Here is a 21,962-nt window from a genome sequence, read left to right on the forward strand (position 1 = left end):
TTGCTAACTCTAACCCTAACCCTAACCCTAACTCTAACCCTAACCCTAGGGTTTCCACATACATTGCTAACTCTAACCCTAACCCTAACCCTAACTCTAACCCTAACCCTAGGGTTTCCACATACATTGCTAACCCTAACTATAACCCTACCAGATCACTTGGTAAAACCCTAACCCTAGGGGTCCCGCCCTAGGGTTTCCCAAGAAACAGCATCACCGAGCGTCAGAATTGTTGGAAAACTTGCTTCGCCCCTAACATACATGTACAAGTGTGATGTAAGGTTTGGCTAACCTTGGATGTACCCGGCGTTGACGATTTCCGCATAATGGGCTACCAGCTGGTAAAATCCAGGATCTGTATGTGGAAACCCCCGCCATGGCTCGAACGGAGCCTATTTTATGGTAAAGTATGCCCAACCTATGGTTTCCATGTACATATGTCCTAAACAAAGCAAAATAAATAAAAAGTCCACCGGTAAACCCTCGCATCGGAGAAAGCTATAGGGGTAGATGTGTGGGGTCCCCGCCCTAGGGTTTTCCAAGTTGCTGCACCACCGGGAGCGTCGAATCGCTGGAAAACTTGTGTGTGCCCACATGGCATGCACAAAAGTGATTTGAGATGGTTTTATATCCAAGGATACCCCCCAAGGTGTGTCCGGCTTCTCGGACGAGGGGGTTCCTACACTTAGGCAGCATTCTCGGATGTATAGGGGGGAACTCCCTCGGAGGTGAACTGGAGAGAAAAGTGATACATTTAAGAACTTAAGACCCAGACACTATACAAAACACTTAAATAACTAGACCCACACACATACCAAAGCGCTTAAAGTACTAGACCCACACACGAACTGAAACACTTAAAGAACTACACCCACACACAGGAACCAACACACTTAAAGAACTACACCCACACAGGAACCAAAACACTTAAAGAACTAGACGCACACACAAACCAAAACATTTAAAGAACTACACCCACACACCAATAAAGCACTTAACGCTAGACACACGGACTCGACACACACACATATTAATCAGAGAAGTCGAAATCTTCGTCCTCGCTGGGGGTGTCCTCTGAAGCGGTGGTTGTGAAGATCCACGACCACCGTTCATCATCCTCCCCCATGTCGACGCCTCTCCTTTGGCGTACTCTGCTTCAACCGCAGCCTTCCTCTCGCCGCTTTCCCGCCCTCCTCTCTCTCCCGTACGTCCGCTTGTCCTTCCAGAATGCGCGCCTGCCTCGACGGCTCCGGGATGGTCTCCGCGCCACCGTGCCATGAACTCGCTCGTCCGCCTCGGTGGTATCAATCCGCCGCCGGCCGGACCTCGTACCGCCGCGCTCACCCCGTGAGCCGAAGTAAGCGGCTCGCAGAGAGACTCCGAGCTTCCGTCGAGACCCGACCTCCGGGAAGTTCATTTACGTGGCGCGGCCGCGCCAAACCTCCAAGCCGCAACGTCGTATGCGCGGCGGCAGCCCTCCTTCGTGTAGAAGGTGCCGAGCCACACACGCGTACCACCGGCGGTGATTTCAGCCGCGAAATGTCCCGCAGCCGCTGTGCGAACGCCGATGAAGCCCGTGTTGCTACGGCGACGAGGAGCCATCTCGGCCGGCAGCTCAGCTTCGAGGATTTTGTGGTGCTGTTGGATGAGAGAAGTGATGAGGGGAGAAATGTTGCTGGTGCTGTTAGTGGAGAAGACATGGCTATATATAGGCCGACGAGGGGCTGAAACGGCGGGAAAACTTGGCGGGAGAGAATGGGCGGGAAAACTTGGCGGAAGAGAATGAGCGGGAAAGGGTGGGCGGGAAAACTTGGCGGGAAATCATGGCGGGAAAAAAGGGCGGGGGAGAAGCAGCGGGAAAGGGTGAGCGGGAAAAAAGGGCGGGAAAGAAGTAGCAGGGCATAGGGAATGGCCCCAAAACTTGTGTGTGTCCACATGGAATGCACAAAAGTGATTTGAGATGGTTTTATATCCAAGGCTACCCCCGTGTGTGTCCGGCTTCTGGACGAGGGTTCCTACACTTAGGCGCATTCCGCATGTATAGGGGAACTCCTCGTACGTGAACCGGAGAGAAACTTGAGATCATATGGGGTGATCCTTGTTTACACATGTACCTATGACCTAACCAAGCTCAAATGGAGGCATATTCCCACCGGGGACCCCGATGGGATGCAGTCAAAGGGGTAGACCGCGCGGTCAACAGAACTAGGGTTTCATCGGAAATCGAGCATCGGATCTAGGGAATGGCCCAAAAACTTGTGTGTGTCCACATGGAATGCACAAAAGTGATTTGAGATGGTTTTATATCCAAGGCTACCCCCCCAGGTGTGTCCGGCTTCTCGGACAGGGGGTTCCTACACTTAGCGTATTCCCCGCATGTATAGGGGAACTCCCTCGGAGTTGAACCGGAGAGAAACTTGGGATCATATGGGATGATCCTTGTTTCCACATGTACCTATGACCTAACCAAGCTCAAATGGAGGCATATGCCCACCGGGGGACCCCGATGGGATGCGATCAAAGGGGTAGACCGCGCGGTCACACGTGAACTAGGTCTTCGTCGGAAATCGAGCATCGGATCTAGGGAATGGCCCAAAAACTTGTGTGTGTCCACATGGAATGCACAAAAGTGATTTGAGATGGTTTTATATCCAAGGCTACCCCCCGGTGTGTCCGGCTTCTCGGACGTGGGGTTCCTACACTTAGGCGCATCTCCGCATGTATGGAGGGAACTCCCTCGTACGTTGAACCGGAGAGAAACTTGGGATCATATGGGATGATCCTTGTTTCCACATGTACCTATGACCTAACCAAGCTCAAATGGAGGCATATTCCCACCGGTGGACCCCCGATGGGATGCAGTCAAAGGGGTAGACCGCGCGGTCACGCGTAACTAGGTCTTCGTCGAAATCGAGCATCGGATCTAGGGAATGGCCCAAAAACTTGTGTGTGTCCACATGGAATGCACAAAAGTGATTTGAGATGGTTTTATATCCAAGGCTACCCCCCAGGTGTGTCCGGCTTCTCGGACAGGGGGTTCCTACACTTAGGCAGATTCTGCATGTATAGGGGGGAACTCCCTCGTACGTGAACCGGAGAGAAACTTGAGATCATATGGGGTGATCCTTGTTTACACATGTACCTATGACCTAACCAAGCTCAAATGGAGGCATATGCCCACCGGGGGACCCCAGATGGGATGCAATCAAAGGGTAGACCGCGCGGTCACCGTAACTAGGGTTTCATCGGAAATCGAGCATCGGATCTAGGGAATGGCCCCAAAACTTGTGTGTGTCCACATGGAATGCACAAAAGTGATTTGAGATGGTTTTATATCCAAGGCTACCTCCAGTGTGTCCGGCTTCTCGGACAGGGGGTTCCTACACTTAGGCGTATTCCCGCATGTATGGGGGGAACTCCCTCGGAGTTGAACCGGAGAGAAACTTGATATCATATGGGATGATCCTTGTTTCCACATGTACCTATGACCTAACCAAGCTCAAATGGAGGCATATTCCCACCGGGGGACCCCCGATGGGATGCAGTCAAAGGGGTAGACCGCGCGGTCAATAGAACTAGGGTTTCATCGGAAATCGAGCATCGGATCTAGGGAATGGCCCAAAAACTTGTGTGTGTCCACATGGAATCCACAAAAGTGATTTGAGATGGTTTTATATCCAAGGCTACCCCCCAGGTGTGTCCGGCTTCTCGGACAAGGGGGTTCCTACACTTAGGCGTGTCCCGCATGTATAGGAGGAACTCCCTGAGTTGAACCGGAGAGAAACTTGGGATCATATGGGATGATCCTTGTTTCCACATGTACCTATGACCTAACCAAGCTCAAATGGAGGCATATTCCCACCGGGGACCCCCGATGGGATGCGGTCAAAGGGGTAGACCGCGCGGTCACCGTAATCTAGGGTCTTCGTCGGAAATCGAGCATCGGATCTAGGGAATGGCCCAAAAACTTGTGTGTGTCCACATGGAATGCACAAAAGTGATTTGAGATGGTTTTATATCCAAGGCTACCCCCGTGTGCGTCCGGCTTCTCGGACAGGGGGTTCCTACACTTAGGCAGATTCCGCATGTATAGGGGGAACTCCCTCGGAGTTGAACCTGAGAGAGAAACTTGGGATCATATGGGATGATCCTTGTTTCCACATGTACCTATGACCTAACCAAGCTCAAATGGAGGCATATTCCCACGGGGACCCCGATGGGATGCGATCAAAGGGGTAGACCGCGCGGTCAATAGAACTAGGGTTTCATCGAAATCGAGCATCGGATCTAGGGAATGGCCCAAAACTTGTGTGTGTCCACATGGAATGCACAAAAGTGATTTGAGATGGTTTTATATCCAAGGCTACCCCCTGGTGTGTCCGGCTTCTCGACAGGGGGTTCCTACACTTAGGCGGATTCTGCATGTATAGGGGGGAACTCCCTCGTACGTGAACCGGAGAGAAACTTGGGATCATATGGGGTGATCCTTGTTTACACATGTACCTATGACCTAACCAAGCTCAAATGGAGGCATATTCCCACCGGGGGACCCCCGATGGGATGCAGTCAAAGGGGTAGACCGCGCGGTCAACAGAACTAGGGTTTCATCGGAAATCGAGCATCGGATCTAGGGAATGGCCCAAAAACTTGTGTGTGTCCACATGGAATCCACAAAAGTGATTTGAGATGGTTTTATATCCAAGGCTACCCCCCCAGGTGTGTCCGGCTTCTCGGACAGGGGGTTCCTACACTTAGGCAGATTCTGCATGTATAGGGGGAACTCCCTCGGAGTTGAACCGGAGAGAAACTTGGGATCATATGGGATGATCCTTGTTTCCACATGTACCTATGACCTAACCAAGCTCAAATGGAGGCATATGCCCACGGGGGACCCCCGATGGGATGCAGTCAAAGGGGTAGACCGCGCGGTCAACAGAACTAGGTCTTCGTCGGAAATCGAGCATCGGATCTAGGGAATGGCCCAAAAACTTGTGTGTGTCCACATGGAATGCACAAAAGTGATTTGAGATGGTTTTATATCCAAGGCTACCCTCTGGTGTGTCCGGCTTCTCGGACAGGGGGTTCCTACACTTAGGCGGATTCTCGCATGTATAGGGGAACTCCTCGGAGTTGAACCGGAGAGAAACTTGATATCATATGGGATGATCCTTGTTTCCACATGTACCTATGACCTAACCAAGCTCAAATGGAGGCATATTCCCACCGGGGGACCCCCGATGGGATGCAGTCAAAGGGGTAGACCGCGCGGTCAACAGAACTAGGGTTTCATCGGAAATCGAGCATCGGATCTAGGGAATGGCCCCAAAACTTGTGTGTGTCCACATGGAATGCACAAAAGTGATTTGAGATGGTTTTATATCCAAGGCTACTCCCAGTGTGTCCGGCTTCTCGGACAGGGGGTTCCTACACTTAGGCAGATTCTGCATGTATAGGGGGGAACTCTCTCGGAGTTGAACCGGAGAGAAACTTGAGATCATATGGGATGATACTAAATGTTCCAATTACCTAACACAACACAAAGGAAGAGAAAACTCCATGGGTCAACTGTTATCGGAGGCCGGTCAAAGGGGTAGATCTGCGGGGCTCCCAGATTAGGGTTTCGTCTACCAGAGAAAATATTGATGTAAGATAGGGTAACTATTGATACTACATGTTCCGATGACCTAACGAACACAAAGGAAGAGAAAAGTCCATGGGTCAGCTGTCATCGGAGGTCGGTCAAAGGGGTAGATCTGCGGGGCTACCGGATTAGGGTTTCGTCTACCGGAGGAAATATTAAGTTAAGATGGTAATATTTTTTATGCGCATAGCTAGGGAAATGTAGAAGATTAAAACATATTTGTATGGACCTACATTAGCATATTTTATAATATAATTGACACAACACAAAATTTAAATAGAAAATAAATTGAAAAATAAAAAAATGGGGTCTATGCCGAGGGTCGCCGTCGGCATAGCCTTGCCCTCGGCATAGATAGGGTTAGGGCACGGTTGGGTTCGGCCTCGGGTCGAGCCGGACCACCTCATCTCCACTTCCCCCGCGCCCCCATCTCTGCTTCTCTGCCCACACCCGAGCTCCGCCCGCCGCCGCCGCTAACCACCTCCCCGGCCGCCACCAACCACCTCCCTGGCCGCCGCCAACCACCTCCCCGGCCGCCGCCACGCGCTGCCCTCTGGCCGCCCTCCTCTCCCACCACCTTCTCCTCATCCAACCCGCCGCCACGCGCCGGTGCCGTCCTCCTTCTCTCCCCTCCCCTGCCGGTGCCGTCGTCCTCCTCTCCCTTGTCGTGCCGCCGCTCGCCGGCACGGTCCCCCGCGCCGCCTAGTCTCCTCTTCACTGCCGGCGAGGCCCTGCCCGACCCCTCTTCTTCCCTGCAAAGGTAACCGGGTTAGCCACTATTTTTTATTTTTGTTTTTCAGAAAATGTTGATTGGTTGATCTAATTGAAACCAAAATGTTTAGTTCCTGAAAAAAACCAACATGCAATTTATTCATCAAATTGAAATTGAAATTCAAATTGAAATTGAAATTGAAATTGAAATTCAAATTGAAATTGAAATTGAAATTGAAATTAAAGAATTACCGTGCGAATAGTTAAACAATATAGCCGAAATAGTAGAAATAAATAGAAATAGAAATGAATTTGTTTAATAATGGAAATAGAAATGCAAATGTGAATTTTTTATAATAATGTGAATTTATAATAGGCCATGTCGTGACCGCCTTGTCATGAGCACCCCGGCGTGACGATCCCGGATCTTGACGCGCTTCTCGGCGTTCGCCGACATCGACACTCCGTTGTTTGACTACTTCCTCTTCAGCCGAGGGTGAGCTAAATTTCCAACTTCATCTCCGCATTTTCTTATGTCACTAGATTCATTTTACAAGTCCAGTTGCGTAACCTAGGTGTCACTTCCCGTCCGCGAGCGTTACGCGGATAAATATGCATTAGTGGTCCGCATATTTTGAACCGTAACGCTTGCGGCATTTACGGGACAGTCGGCGGATGCGTAGTTGTCTACGTTTTCCATGTTCTACTCCGGTCCGAGTCAGATTTCGGCGGCGCCTCCCCGTTGTTCTCCGGATGCACATCCTCTCGGCTTTTTGCCGAGACGTGTATCAGGAGAGCAGCGGGGAGGTGCTGCCGAAATCTCGACTTGGACCGGGGTAGAGCATGGAGAACGTAGCCAACTACGGATCCGGCGGCTGCTAGGAGCCCACCTAGTAGAGATGTAGGTTGATGCATGCGTTTCGCCCGGTAAAATAAATAAAAATATGATGCATTTAATTTCCTATTTGATATAAATGCTATGTCCGTGGTTTGGCTCCCAATAAAGCGAGAGGATGGCTGATAATGGATGGATGTACAATGAGCGTGTTAGTGCGACCGAGAAAACAGATGAGTGGACAAGGAAGACCCATTTTCTAGTGAATGAGTTAGCGCGTGGTACAAAGGGGCTGGTTCGAGCACTTTGCCCCCGTGTTCGCCTGCGTGAAGCGTCAACGTCGTGGGAAGGATGAAATGTATAGACACCTTCTCGCAATATGGGTATATGCATGGGTACGTCACGGAAATCGACTTTGATGAGCGCGAACGTGACAGAGGTGAGGTGATGCGGCAGCGGCTCAATGGCAATGCGTACGATGGAATTAGAGACTTTCTAGATGATCTCGTCCATGCCGATGTCCCGGATTCGCCGCCAGAACCGGAGGCGCCGCCAGAACCGGAGGCGCCGCCAGAACCGGAGGAACCAGAGCCAACCGCGAAGGCCTTCTATGATATGATTGCCGCGGCTAAGAGGCCTCTGTACGAGGGCGCCGCGATTTCTCAGCTCGATGCCATCTCCCAATGTCTAGCCGACAAGACCCGGTACAACACCACCCGTGAGAGCTTTGAAGCAAGTCTGAAAACAACTGGTAACATGTTGCCCAAAGATCATTGTCTGCCTCAAAGCTCGCACGCGACGAGGAGAATTATGAAGGACCTCAACATGGATTATCAAAGGATAGACTGTTGTCCGAAAGGCTGCGTTCTATTTTGGAGACAAGTATGCGGAGGACAAGTCTCGTCCCATCCGTAAGCGAGTCTAGGTATGAAGAGGTAACGGGAAAGGATGGTCAGGTGAGGCAGTCAAGCACCGCAAAGTCGATTCTTCGATATCTCCCATTCATAAAAAGAATCCAGTGAGGAGTACATGTCGGTGAGTAAAATGTCAATGAGATTCTACATTGCTGCTAAGTTTTCATTGAATTATCTTGAGCTGAGTATTGCGTTTTCAGGTTTGTCCCGAGTGGGCCGAGCAGCATAGGGAGGCATGGGAGGAGCTGATTAGGGCGAGGTGGCTCGGACGGGGACGAGGAGTTTGCAGCCGTGTCGAGGCGTAACATGGAGAACCGAGGCACCGGTGGCACACACTGCGGGGGAAACCGCGACTACACCCGCTTCAAGGGGAAAAAGGTATGTATATACATGGAACGACCTTCATTCATTTCCCGCCATGTCTCATTTGTGGTACGCTTAACTTTTCTTTTCGCGATGCAGAGTGGCCGAGGCACCACCTGGGGTGGTGCTTCATGATGCCCGGATATATGACATGATGCGGACGAGGCGAGAGCCCAATCCCGCAGTGCCTCAGCCACAGTACTACGGCAATGCCAAGGCCGCCAAGGAGGACTACTGCGACATGGTCAAGTCTCATCACCCCGAGGTGGATGACCCCTTGAGCATTCCGGTCGACGAGGAGTCGTTGGTCCTGTCGGGGCACGGGCGTCCGCATGGCCGTTTCCCTTGGCTGAATAAGGCGGTCAAGCCTACCCACTCCACGAGCTACACGCGTCTCAAGCATACCCTCACCGCCGACAGCCCCCAGCCTCGTCCACGGCCTGCTCGTCCACCCGCCTACGATGTAAGTTTTCCTCATTTTCATCCTCTTTCCGGTTTTCCTTCCTACATGGCTAAGTGTTTACGAGATTCATTGTTTCTGAAATTGTAGCCTGAGTTCGAGCGGCCTTCGAAGCCTGCAATGAAGCTTATCAGCAGGCCGCTGCCCAGTGGAATAGGCAGAATACGGCCTACATGGCGTATATAGGAGTAAGTCTGAATCTTTCTTCTCGCGCAAGTAGATGCCAAGTCTCAGTTTGATGCTTTATTTCTGCAAAGCCTAACTTGTAACCTATCTTGCAGGAAATGATGATCTCTATGTCTGCGGTACACCGCCACCGGCTCGAGTTACCGTGGCGGGGGACATGCCTATCATGCCATCGAGGGCAGCTTTCGCTGCGACTTACTACGGATCCACACCGGAGGTAAGTTCTTTGCCAAACCGGTAGTTACCACTTGTCTTTGCCTCGCAAGTTGCTAACATGTAGGGAACATGTAGGGAACGGGATGGTCCGGGAACCAGGCATCGCCGGGTGGGCGCGAGGTCACACCGGTTCATGAAGGTGGTCGGTCTCCTGGGCATTCTGCTGGTGCCTCTCCGTCGACTACTCCTGGGACTACTCCCGGTGCCTCTCCGTCGACTTCTCCTAGGCGTACCACCGGTCCTTCTCCAGGTGGTTCTTCTGCAGCTTCTACCGGAGCGCAACCCCGGGCTGCTCGTTTCGCCAACGATGTGGGCGGACACACCCCGCCCGGTTCCTTCCTCCGCTAGTCAGCTTAGAACTAGGGTTTGCTTGCTACTACTATGTATTTGGATGACATGGCACTCTCCGCTCTCCTCTTGTATGCTACTATGTGCACCATGTATGCTACTATGTGAATTATATGCTATTTTGGTGAATTATGGCGAATTTGGTCGATTTTGGATGAATTTGGAAGAATTGGACCTGCTGAACTGCATTGCAATTGAATTGGAACAGGATTTTGGCTGAAACAGCAAAAAAAAATATGGCAGGCCTACGCCGAGGGCAATGCCGTCGGCATAGACCCTGGCATAGACCATATGGTCAGGTCTATGCCGAGGGGGTTGCCCTCGGCGTAGACCGTGTGCTGTCCGCGCGCCACGTGTCCCAGCCTGGCGTCATATGATCATGCATATGCCGAGGGGCATACCGTCGGCGTAGAGGCTGGGCTGGCAGCACCACAGACGGCCACGTCGCCTCTACCCGCGCAGGCCACCTGCCCTATGCCGAGGGCAGTGCCGTCGGCGTTTGCTGGCGTCCGTTAACGGCGACGGCGCCCTGCCACGAGACGCCGAAGGCCGCGACGCCGAGGGCGAACGAGCACCGTCGGCATAGGCGGCGTACGCCGACGGCCGGGCCTACGCCGACGGCACGGTGTCATGTGCCGAGGGACCTGGACGCCGAGGCGATACGCCGAGGGCTGCCGTCGGCGTAGCCTACGCCGAGGGCCAGGCGTGGCTACGCCGAGGGCGGCCGGCCGTCGGCGTACACGTCCGTTCCTGTAGTGGTACTTTCATTTTTTACGAAAATACACAACACGTAAGTAAAGCCATTAAGAAGGGAACGACGAACTAGGGCACCGATGCGGAAGAATCCAACTATAGATAAGTCTTAAGATCTTCATCCCCAAAGTCGAGCTTCTAGTCATCACCTTCCAGTAAGGAAACGGCCCGGGCGGGCCTCGATATTGCCTAATCATAGATCTTATGTTTCTACATAGTGTGCATACCTCGCTTGAAGCCGCAGCTAAAATCAACATCCGGCTAGCGGAACCTTGCTAAAAGAATATATAGCGGTCGAGGAGATTCGGGAATACCGAGACGTCCCATCCCGCATTGCTTCCAGTAACTGTGGCACCCCCTTCTATTCAACAACAACATCCATTATTTGATGCCTACGCACGAGACACCCTGCATAGGATCTGCCAGCAACATATATGCATGGGTTGATGCCTGCTCACATGGATGCACTGTGCATAGCACCTGTCGAGCCACATAGAATATTAGATTAACTAACATATTGACTTACACATACACATGCTTGAATGCGGAAAATAAACAATAACATATTCATTGCATGACTAAAAGATCTACATATTTCACAGGATTTCCTGATCAAAACCCATGTTCACAAAAACTTCAGAATATAGAAGCTACACATACACATAACCATGTGTGGAAATTATTTATTTTTTCGGTCAAACATTTCTAAGATGATCTACGGAACTATTTGTTATCAGTCATAGGTCAAACTAGTATTGCTAGAGCTTCCAGTCGGCGCAGCGCTAAACCCTAGATCGGATTGGTTTGTCGGTGGGGCGTACGGCAACGCGGTGAACCTCGTTCTGCGAGCCGCCGGCCCCTACCTCTCTTTATAGCGCTGGCGACAGGGGCCCACCAACCATAACGGGTTGGGCGCCCCCGATCAGGGCGCAGGTCAAAGGGGCCCGGTGGGCCAGTGGGCCCACGCGGGAGAGAGATCAATCTAACAGTCTGGTAACAGTATAAAATTTCAAATAAAGTTTAAATTCAAGTTATTTTTTAAGAATGATAATATAATGACCCATGTAATGTTCAATACATATACCAGGTTCCTGTGGTTTGTATCATCCACGGCTCAGGGGAGTGCATCCGACATCTGACGGTTCAGTTTTCTTCGAGCCAGGACGAGAGGGAAGGGAGCCCTCTTCGGCGTTGGAAATGGCTGGTGTTGTAGCCCCTCCCAACCTGCGATGCAGACGATGATATCCCTCAAGACAGCAGGTGGATCCCTCGAACTTGTGTTGCTTCTTCCTTGGTGACTTCGCGAGAAGGCTTCGGCATCAACAAGTTGTGTTTCTTGTTTATCTTGTGCTTTTGACGTTCGTTGTGTTGTAAGCTGGCTATCACCCTATATCAAAACTTGGCCATTTGAGGCTTTATTAATTTAAAGTTGGACACTTGTGCCTTATGTTAAAAAAAAAAAACACTACAATCTACTCATAGGTGGGACTCCTCAAATTCACCACCCACAGGCACAGCTACATTGTACAAATTTGTACTCAAACTTCTATTCAAACTCATCTTAAAAAAATTTGTGTTGTAAAGCCATACACATAACCAGGTGAGAATATAGTTCACAACATTACCTGAACACATTCCATGTTCACAGAAACTTGTCATCTGAGAACATAGGAGTACAAATAAACATAACCAGGTGAGAACAAAAAAAAATCAATACTTAGTCGATTCTAATATGCCTAAATAACAGTACCTAAGTCATTTTAGCATTTTTTCTAGTCAAAAGTTTCTAAGATGGCCACCCATCCAAAATTAATTAATTATTAGTATCCATGACATTATTCTAGTGTTACTAGATTTATTACAACATATTATTTTATAATCTGTAATTATTTTTGTGAGGTCGAAGTTGATAGAGAAAGTACCACCTTTAGCTGTGTCGATGTCCTAAATGATTCATATTATGAGTCAAAGGAAGTCGCTAGCATCTTTAGGGAATGTTAGGAATTTCCTTGGGTCAAAGCTATGTCAATGAATATGCTACATTCCTAACCTCGATATATATAAAACATATAATATGAGTGTCAAGATTAAATTTGCACAAGTTCACTATTTCCGTCGATCAAATAAACCTCCCACTTCGCCAAATTTCAAGGCTTATAAGGAATACACATATTATAAGCTAGGTATAGGTCTCCAAGGGATCCATGCGCTCAATCTTTGCACTTTGTATGAAAAGTGACTTCATAAATAAATTGTAATGGCTGTTATGCTCTTAGTAATTCAAAGAACACGGTATGTGACTGATAACATCATTGATGGAAAAGGTATGTTTATGTGTGTGGGAGTCGTAATTTTCTAGTTTTCTTAGACACATCCAGCTACATGTAACCAAGGCTTCGGAGACCAGATGACTTCCTTTTTTTCAGGGGTTGGGAATAACGGTTATCACAGTTAAAGGTACTAGATGATACCCCGCGCGTTGCGGCGCGATATTATTATGTTAAACTCTTAAAAAAGTGATATGCATTCTTAGTGGACAAATAAGAGATAAAGGGAAATAATTTACCAGTATAGGATTTTGTGACATCAGGAGCCAAATGATAGTTATATTGTTTGTCAAACCAATAGTACAATAGAAAAATATTTATTCTAAAATGTTTTCTTACCATTTGGTCCAACAAAACAAAGGTTGCAATATGATTGTAATCGGATAATTGTATTTCCCTCAAGCACACCAAATTTTCAGCCATGGTAAAGGCTAAGCCTATGAAACCATGTCTTTTTTACTACTTCGCTGTCCACTTGCTAACATTGAAATTTTGGCAGATGATATATTCGTCGGAGCCAAAGGAAACTACACATAAGCCTACCTACCATGATATGGAACATCTTAGATTCATGGTTTATGGACAATGACTAACTTTGAGTGTTGTAACCACTTAGCCATGCGCAAGCGCACTCACAACAACATGTGAAAATTATAGCTAACTTAAATATACTTATACAGATAATGGCACCACACACTTCATGTATACGATGATGGAGACCTAAAACTAATAATATACTTCTCTTGATACGATCGGAGCTAATTCTACTAAAAACGTGTACAGTTAAGAGGATGGCTAAATGTAAAGAAACTAAATCGGATGGCCAAATTCCATATACATATAAACCAATTTACAATGAAAATCTGTTGCAAGAGAGATATATCGCCCCATACCTTACAAAAGAATGAGAACTTTGTGAGAAAATATTGGCTAACTGTGAGCATAGATTAGAGTCTAGCAGACACGCATCAACATCAACTCAGCAAGTTTTTCTTATAATATATAAAAACACAACTTATTATCTGAAAGTGGTCAAAATGATGTCTGATGAGGGCTAGAACTGCTTGTGTCTTGCACTTGCAGACTAAAATAGAAACTGTTTCAAAAGAAAATCTTAGTGTTCCACTATATATACAGAATAACTGAAGAAACAGATATGGTTTTGTTCTATAACATCACTCTGTAGTGGATGTGCTCCACATCTAGCTGCCCCAGCAATACATCTTTTTTTGCCAATTTGTGCACTAGTAGCCTGGGTAATCTGACAAACACATCATCAATAGCAACTCATCAAATGAAAATACTGCCTGATCGAATAAGCATGCATGGTTTCTGGTCTGGTTGACTGAGATGTAGGTGGCAAGGTCCTTTGAAATGGAATATATATTTGCCCAGTGGGAAACTTTCAGAACTCAGACTTGTGAGATTTTGAAGTTAAGATGAAATATAAACATGTGGCTTCCGTTTATGCTGGCCAAGGGTAGTGATTAGCACACCTGCACAACATAAATTAGTAATATTTCTTCAAGATAATTGAGATTCCATTCGGTATACTTACACATAACAGCATACCTAGGATGAAATGAATAGATGTTGCTCCAACATTCATGAATCCACTCAAAGAAAAGTACTCACTGAGATTACTGCAGATACAATGATAGAAAAAAGCTGAAGCTGCAGATTTGGAACAACAGTCTACTTTCTTGTGATTTGTGTGCTAAAATGCTAATCAACCGTAGTGTTGTTTTAATAAAGTGACCTTACAGTCATTCCATCAAATAACCTGCAGGATGATATTCTTGTAGTAAAGAAGCAACATAGTAGGAAGATTGGGGATGGGAGATTAGGAAGAACCTGAGACGGGGAGGGACCTGAAACAGATCAGAGGCACGGCGAAGGCCAACAAATGCGGTACAAACACAGAATGATGTCGACAGCCCGTCGATCAATTCGTCCCATCCAACTTTTAGATTTTCCGAGTGCAAAACGTGGAGAATCTCGAGCAGGGATGCAGACACGAGGTTGTGGAGATTGGGGATGACGAATAGAACGGGGCTTCTCCACTGATTAAAAGGGAGAGCACTTGCTTCAGTTACTCCTGCATTTGTTTGATGGAGAAGATGAGGAGGAGCGGAAATCAATTGGTTTCTTACGCAAAACATTGATTTCCATTAGACGTAGGAGCTGAAGAGGAGGCAATCAATAGGAGTTATGGCACAAACCTGCCTTGGAGAATATAGGAGGTGGAAGGCCGGAAGTGGTGCTGAAGAGAAGATGGAACAAAACTACTGAACGATGTCTAGACCGTTGGACAGAGATCCTTGTAAAAGAATGTCAATGGGTGACGTGGCTTCATCATATCACAGCAAAATCATGTAGTGGGGGTCTCCTATTTAGAGATAAAAGATACCTTGCCATGTTACTTATAAAAAATCGAACTATTTTCTGAGAACGGGAAGATAACGAACCATGCATAGCTCACAACAAGTTAGCTCATTGGTGGCACTCTAGGGACTCACATTCCTTAGCTGCAGTTTCTACTCTTATTTATTCAAATTCATCTAGAGTAAGATTTTTTTTTCCTGTAAACCCATTTACTGGCAGGGGTTGAGGAATGCAGTTTCCGGGTGTGATACTCAGGCAAACAAATGATCTGCATCTGACTAGCGGATGGAATTATTTGACAGAAGCCATTTCCGGGTGTGATACTCACGAAAACCCATATAGAAGCTTTAGCATAAGAGACAAACAAGATCCCATATTTCTTGATAAAACATTCCAGGAAGTTCACATCAGTAACTCAAAAATAATAATCTCGAACAAAGTTCAGTAATTGCAGTATCCATCATTTCAGAATATAGATATTATTCTCCGCATACATCGGAGCGAGAACGAATAAAATGTATAGCGGAGCTAAACAGCATCGATCAGAAAGAAGGAAGCTGACGGAGGAGTACTGAATACTGATCGATCGGTCGATCCATTCTTGAGCTAGCTCACATCTTGATCCACGAGTTGTCCCGGCGGATCTCGTCGCGTTGCTCCGGCGTGAACCCATCCTCCTCGATGCCGAACATCCCGCGGATCTCCGCCGGCGACTTGCCCCTGATCATTTCGGCGACGCGCTTGCAGGCGAGGTCGACGAGCCCCTCCACTTCGAGGTTGGTCGCCGCGTAGAGTATGTCGTAGAGCAGCCCCTGGCGGACGTCGCGGCCGATGAAGTCGCGGTCGTCCCACCCGCCGTCCGCGGCCTTCCGGCGGCAGTACTCCAAGACCATGGCGAGCGGCGTGGCGGTGACGTCCAGGAGCTTGAGCGTGATGCTGGTGTCGGCGCTGCTCAAGTGGAAGGTCTCGATCTGGGTCCGGATGCTGCCTGACACCAGAGCCACGGCCTCCGGCAGGTGGAATTCGTGCTTGTCGGAGCTGACGATCGTGATCTCCCGGCCGAGTCCTCCTCCCTGCGCCGCAGCGCTGCTCCCAGCCCCAGCCGCCGCCATGGCTCGCTGCGGATTCGATCGCACGGAGCCCTGAGTTTGGAAATGGAAAGAGGTGACCAGCGAGGAAGGAGGGTTTGAAACCTTGAATATATATAGGGGGATAGCGCGGCGGCCGTGAGCTTGTCGTGATGCCCTAACGTAACCCTTGTCCCCTACTGGGCCGGGCCGCTTTGTTGGGCATGTGACAGTGAGAATACTTCGGGCCTGTGGCAAGAAATGGAGACGAAACTCTTCGATGTTTCTTTCCAAAATAGGACATGGGTCTCCAACTCTCCATACAGTTCATGTCAAAAAAGAAAAACTCTCCATACCGTTTATGGGCAAGATAAGCCGATATCCAATTTTATCTAGGGTACATATGCTCTACTAGGTCATCACAAAGTTGCTCATGTGGCTACATGTGTTCAATCCTTTGGTGGACTTGAAGAAAACTTGGAGTCGGGATAGATTCCTCAAGGGCCTCACACGTGTTCCCACACAATCATAGATAAAACAAATGGAGATGAAGATGCCCAGCCTATGTGATAATGTTGTGCAAGTCACACATGTTTTCATGCTCTACACGGTTTCTTCTCATCAATGAGTCGAGCAGGGTAATGCACAATTGTAAATCGTACTTATAGCACCCCAAACACACTTTCAATGTGTCTTTCCTTGCTGCTTGTTTACACTTTGCGAAATACACTCTCCTATTTCCTTGACGATTTTAGATTGTCTTGAAAAAACTAGGCTAAGCGGGATATAGGTAATTTGTTAGGTATTACCCCATGTCGTAGTCATGAAGATTGACCTTGAAGTTGCTAATTAGGCCATCTAAGCATCTAGCCTTGAGAACACAGGAGACTAGTGGAGGACATTGATGTCGTTGTGTGAGCTAGACATCCAAAATTAAAATTCCAATAAATAGATCCACGGAAGCCACAACTTCAAGTATGAAGGTGGGATGATGGCAATGGCCCAATTGGACGTGACATGTCATAGGGTAGTATGTCAATTGCTGCTTCCTAGCCCCTATAACCTCTTATGTATCCCATTTACATGAGTCTTGTAGTGCCTCCTCAATGGATGCTCTCAGATAGTGCTCTGCAAACACATCAATCACACTCTTGGCAAATCTCGTCACACTCTTGATCATGGTATGTTCCCGAAATATGAAGCTATTCAGCTAAGATACCATATGTAATCACATGTATTTTGCAAAAGCACTAGACCCAATTTACGTAGTTGCATTGCCCCTGCTCTTGAAATAATTATCATTGGCTTCTTCAGTTGTGACAATGCGCAATAGAAAATGCCTAGACATCTAGAAACGACGCCTAGAGAGATATGGAGGATATGTGGACTCGTCTACAAAGTAAGTTGGGCATGTCCAAAGAACTCATTCTAACAAATGGTAAAATGCCCTGGCTGTGAGCCACCACGTGTTGTACTCATGTTGCTCTCCTACATTTCATCAATCAAAAGAGTCGCTTCCTCTAAATCCAGTTCATAAGCAAGAAATGGTTATCCTCATCCAATGACTACAATGAATCAAAGTACTCTTCAGCACGTGATATCATCTGCACAAAAACAAGTTCCAAAATCATTAACTTCATTCACTAGCATTTATTTTTTAAAAATGAAACAACATTTTATGTTTGGATACAATTGGTCGAACATCCTATAGGTATAATCGCCAGCACTGACTGGTGAAGTTTTGAGGGAAGAAACTGGTCAGGAAAGGGTAGGAGAATATCTAGCGACCAAGGGCGATGTTGGAGGGCGACTGATTTTTTTGCCTCAATTCGCATGATGCTGGTGCTCACCGCGGCCTGGTTTGAAAGATGTGGCTCCACAAGCACATGGGAGGCGACACAACTCGAGGAGCATCGATCAGAGATCAATGGGGGTGTGATGCACTGATTTGACAGTGGAGTGATATGTCAAGTACGGGGTGGCCTCGAATGGGCAAGGAGGCATTGATGTGGAGACGAGAGGTGAAAGTGTCTTCGTGGGGTATCCACGAGGCCTTGTCGATGTGGGATAAGGATATTCCCCCCCCCCCCCCCCCGCGCTTATAGATGGGGGAATTGAGGATGACCTAGTCAATCCCTGTGAAAAAAAAGGAAGATCAGGTTTTTTGGGGGTGGGAGGGCATCACTTTTATCGTGGTGGTATGAGGGATCTACTGGAGAGGGTTTTGTCCCCATTTTTGCAGTTTTTTTGGTGCAATGGGGGGAGGGGTCTGCTAGAGTTTCTCTTAGAAGTATCGTTCTCACACTCGTCCATAGTGATTTACAAAATAAAAATAATATGATAGGAATAAAACGAATGACCACTCTACAGATTCACAAAGAGAACACCTATATGTTCCGTTAAACATATTGTTCATCTTGGCCTTACCGAAAAGAGATAAGTGTATTTTGTGTGCTTGTATTGAGAAATGGGAGGATGAGTGCAAAACCATATGCTCATGTATTTTGGGTTGTACTATGTGTGGAGGGAGTGCATAAGGAGATCGAAAAGTTCGAGATTTTATTAAAAGTTGTTCTTTCTGCTCTAAAAATATAGTACAATGAAATGAGACGAAGTTTTTTAGATTGGGGATCATTAATATATGAACATTTACTTCATGGTAAAATGGATGTGGAAATTGTTCAATGGCTCCTCTATCTTATGGAACTAGATCATAGCCAAGATGTACTTAAATATGAAAGCTCCATTATGTTGTCTTATGCTAAATAAAACAAGTAAAGAAATAGTTCAAATGGGGTGTTGTTCATGTGGTGGAAGATGATAACATGGCACAACATTGGCATGACTTTTAGGTTTATAAAATTCATGTGAGACATAATTTTATGTGCTTTTCTTAGCTTGAACTTGGTAGCCTCCTACTTCTGGATGTTTTCCTTTGTGTAACTTGAGGGAAGGGCAAAGCCCTAGGAGAAAATCATTGGGGTCAGCACTCTTTTTATGGTCCTAACTCTAATACATTTCTATTATGTCTTAGCCATTGCCATGGCCTTTGAGTTGTAAATTTGGCTGCTACTTGGTGCAATTTATAGTACGTCAGGAAGTATTTTATACGAAAATATAATCTACTATTTTTCTATTTCCGTACCAATATATTCTAAATATATTGTGTATATATGTTAGTTGTCAATGTTAAAAAAGAGTGATTAAATGAATTGAATGAGCACAAAGCCCATCATTTTTTTAGGAAATCGTGTGCTGGATAACCTCTCAGGCAGAGTAAGTTGGCAGCAAGCTTTGGTCCTGGATTTCTTGAGAAAACATGAGCAAATTAAAGCTGCAATGCACATGACCGCATCTTATTTTTCATTCTCTGATTAACATAGGTTTCCCATGAATTTGCGGGTGATCGTTGAAGCGAAAGACAACACTAAACAAAGTTGGGCAAAGTATATCAAAATAATCATTAGGTTCTTACATCCCCAAAACATCTCACAAGGGAGCCCTCTCTTAATAAGACAAACGATTTTCTTTTGTCAGTATACTCTCTTTCTCATTAACCACATGAAATGCACCTTAATGGTAAGACATATCTTTCTCGCAATTTTTTTTGGTAAAACATATCTTCATCTAACATAAATTTTATATAAGAGAATAATACTTTGTTCAATTAAATCCAGAAACATAACATGAATAGGATATACGTAGATTTCCTTGATTACCCAATTTTCTATCATTATTTCCCATCAGGGGCTACCACTGCATGAATCTTAAAGATTATACCACATAGTTAGAGCCTCATTTCTCTAATTCTATCTAAATATAATTGGAAATTTTATAGTTGAGCTGGGGTGAACCTACAACTAAGTTTAGACATTAGTTTCTGTCATCAAAATTGTAACATAAAATCTAAGAAAACTCATGGGTGTAATATAAGGGTTTACAATGTCATCACTTAACAAAAATCGGAGGATAAACTTATACTCTTATAGTCTGTGTGCCAATAGAGATGTAACAAGTGGTAGCAAATCTATGTGAACATAAAATTTAAATACTTTTTTGTTTTTGTATCTCCTACATGGCACAACTTTATGTGAAACTTTACAGGTTCACAAAATTTAGTAATACAATGCGTAGGCTTCTTTCAGAATTTTTAATGCACTGATAACTACCTATACTAAAGACACATGCTTTTGCAGCCATGTGGTTGCATGGGGGCACTGTTCATGACACAAACAGTGTTACATGAACGGTGGCAAAATGTGTCAATGGTGTTCCTTGGTAGAGTTTCAAGCTTTAAGTCCACGGTGAGAGAGCATGGCATGTCGTGGTTGTCTCGCACGCAGCTGACAACGATATGATCGCCCGTCTCTAGAGCTTGATTGCATGGTGGGCAGGCTGTCTACCATGCCAGGCCTCGTCCTAGTCTCTATCTGCCGCCCACAGACGTCCTTGAATAGCCAACCAAATATGAATTTTAAATTTCAGCAAACCCATACAAGTTTTAAATTGTATCAATTATGTAATACTAATGTAGGCAGCTGCACCATCCTCCGCATTATCAAATGTACTCCTAGCAGATATACCAACTGCCAAGTCGACTGACATGTCGCCTTGACACAGCGGTCCGTGTTGTTAGTCTGGCCAAGTAATAAGATAGGTTAAAAGTAGCTATAACAACTAAGGTAAAATCGGCGGGAGGTTTTCGTTCTTTGTTTAGCTTATTTTTCAGTGTCTTCTTCCAGATGGTGAAGCGGCGGCTATATCTAGAAGTTAGAATAAGGTTCTCTCTGTCCTATACTCACTCCAGTGGTGCATCTAGTGCCGGCAGAGGGCACGTGGAGTTGTGCGTCCCGCGGATCTCTTGGGATCTAGTCAATTTTCGTATTTGTTGGTGTGGTTTCAGGTCTGGCTCTTCCGATCCACGAGTTTCATCTTTGGTGATGGTCGATGCTCTGGTATGATGGTCCTTCGGAGTCATAGCGTGATGACTTCCCGTTTGTCTATTACAACAAGGTCTACCAAGCTTTGTCTGGCTCCAGTGTTGGAGGGGTGAGGACGGCGGCACGCCTTCGGCTCGCACTATTGTCTATAGTCGTCTCTATGTGATCTATGGACCTATTTGTAATCTTTGTTACTTTTTGGATTGTTTGTACTGTTATGGATGATTATCAATAGATTGGTGGACTTTTCGCAAAAAAAAACTAAGATATAAAATCTGGCTAAGCTAAAAAAATTGTAGGGAAAAGTGCGGCTCTTTATTCAAACTTTCACATCAGTACACAAAGATTGCCGGCTAAACTCCGGAGCAACACCATGAAAACTAGAAAAACTAGATAGTCACTGGAACGAGCTAGCCGCACTATTCAAACTGCGGGGAATATGCTTGATACTGCAAGACTGAAATGATGCCGCCATCAATTTGAGATCTGCTACTACTGCATCCAGGCCTGATCGATCCATCGTTGGATCATTAAGCATATGGACCAGGGATAGACAATCGAATGCCACAATTAGAAACCGATGACCCTCAGTCGGCGCAAAAGAGATTGCTCGCCTGATGGCTAGCGCCTCCGCCAACTCTGGTGTCGTGAACTCTAGGAGATGTTCGCTGAAGTCTGCTAAACATTGTCCTTGATGGTTCAAGATCATAGCACCGATACCCATACGTCGAGATGATGCAAAAATAGTTGCATCTACATTCACCAAGATAGTGTCGGCCGGTGGCGGAGTCCATTTCAGAGATGATGATATTGACT

Source organism: Lolium rigidum, chromosome 5, assembly GCF_022539505.1.
Source record: "Lolium rigidum isolate FL_2022 chromosome 5, APGP_CSIRO_Lrig_0.1, whole genome shotgun sequence".
Taxonomy (NCBI): Eukaryota; Viridiplantae; Streptophyta; class Magnoliopsida; order Poales; family Poaceae; genus Lolium; species Lolium rigidum.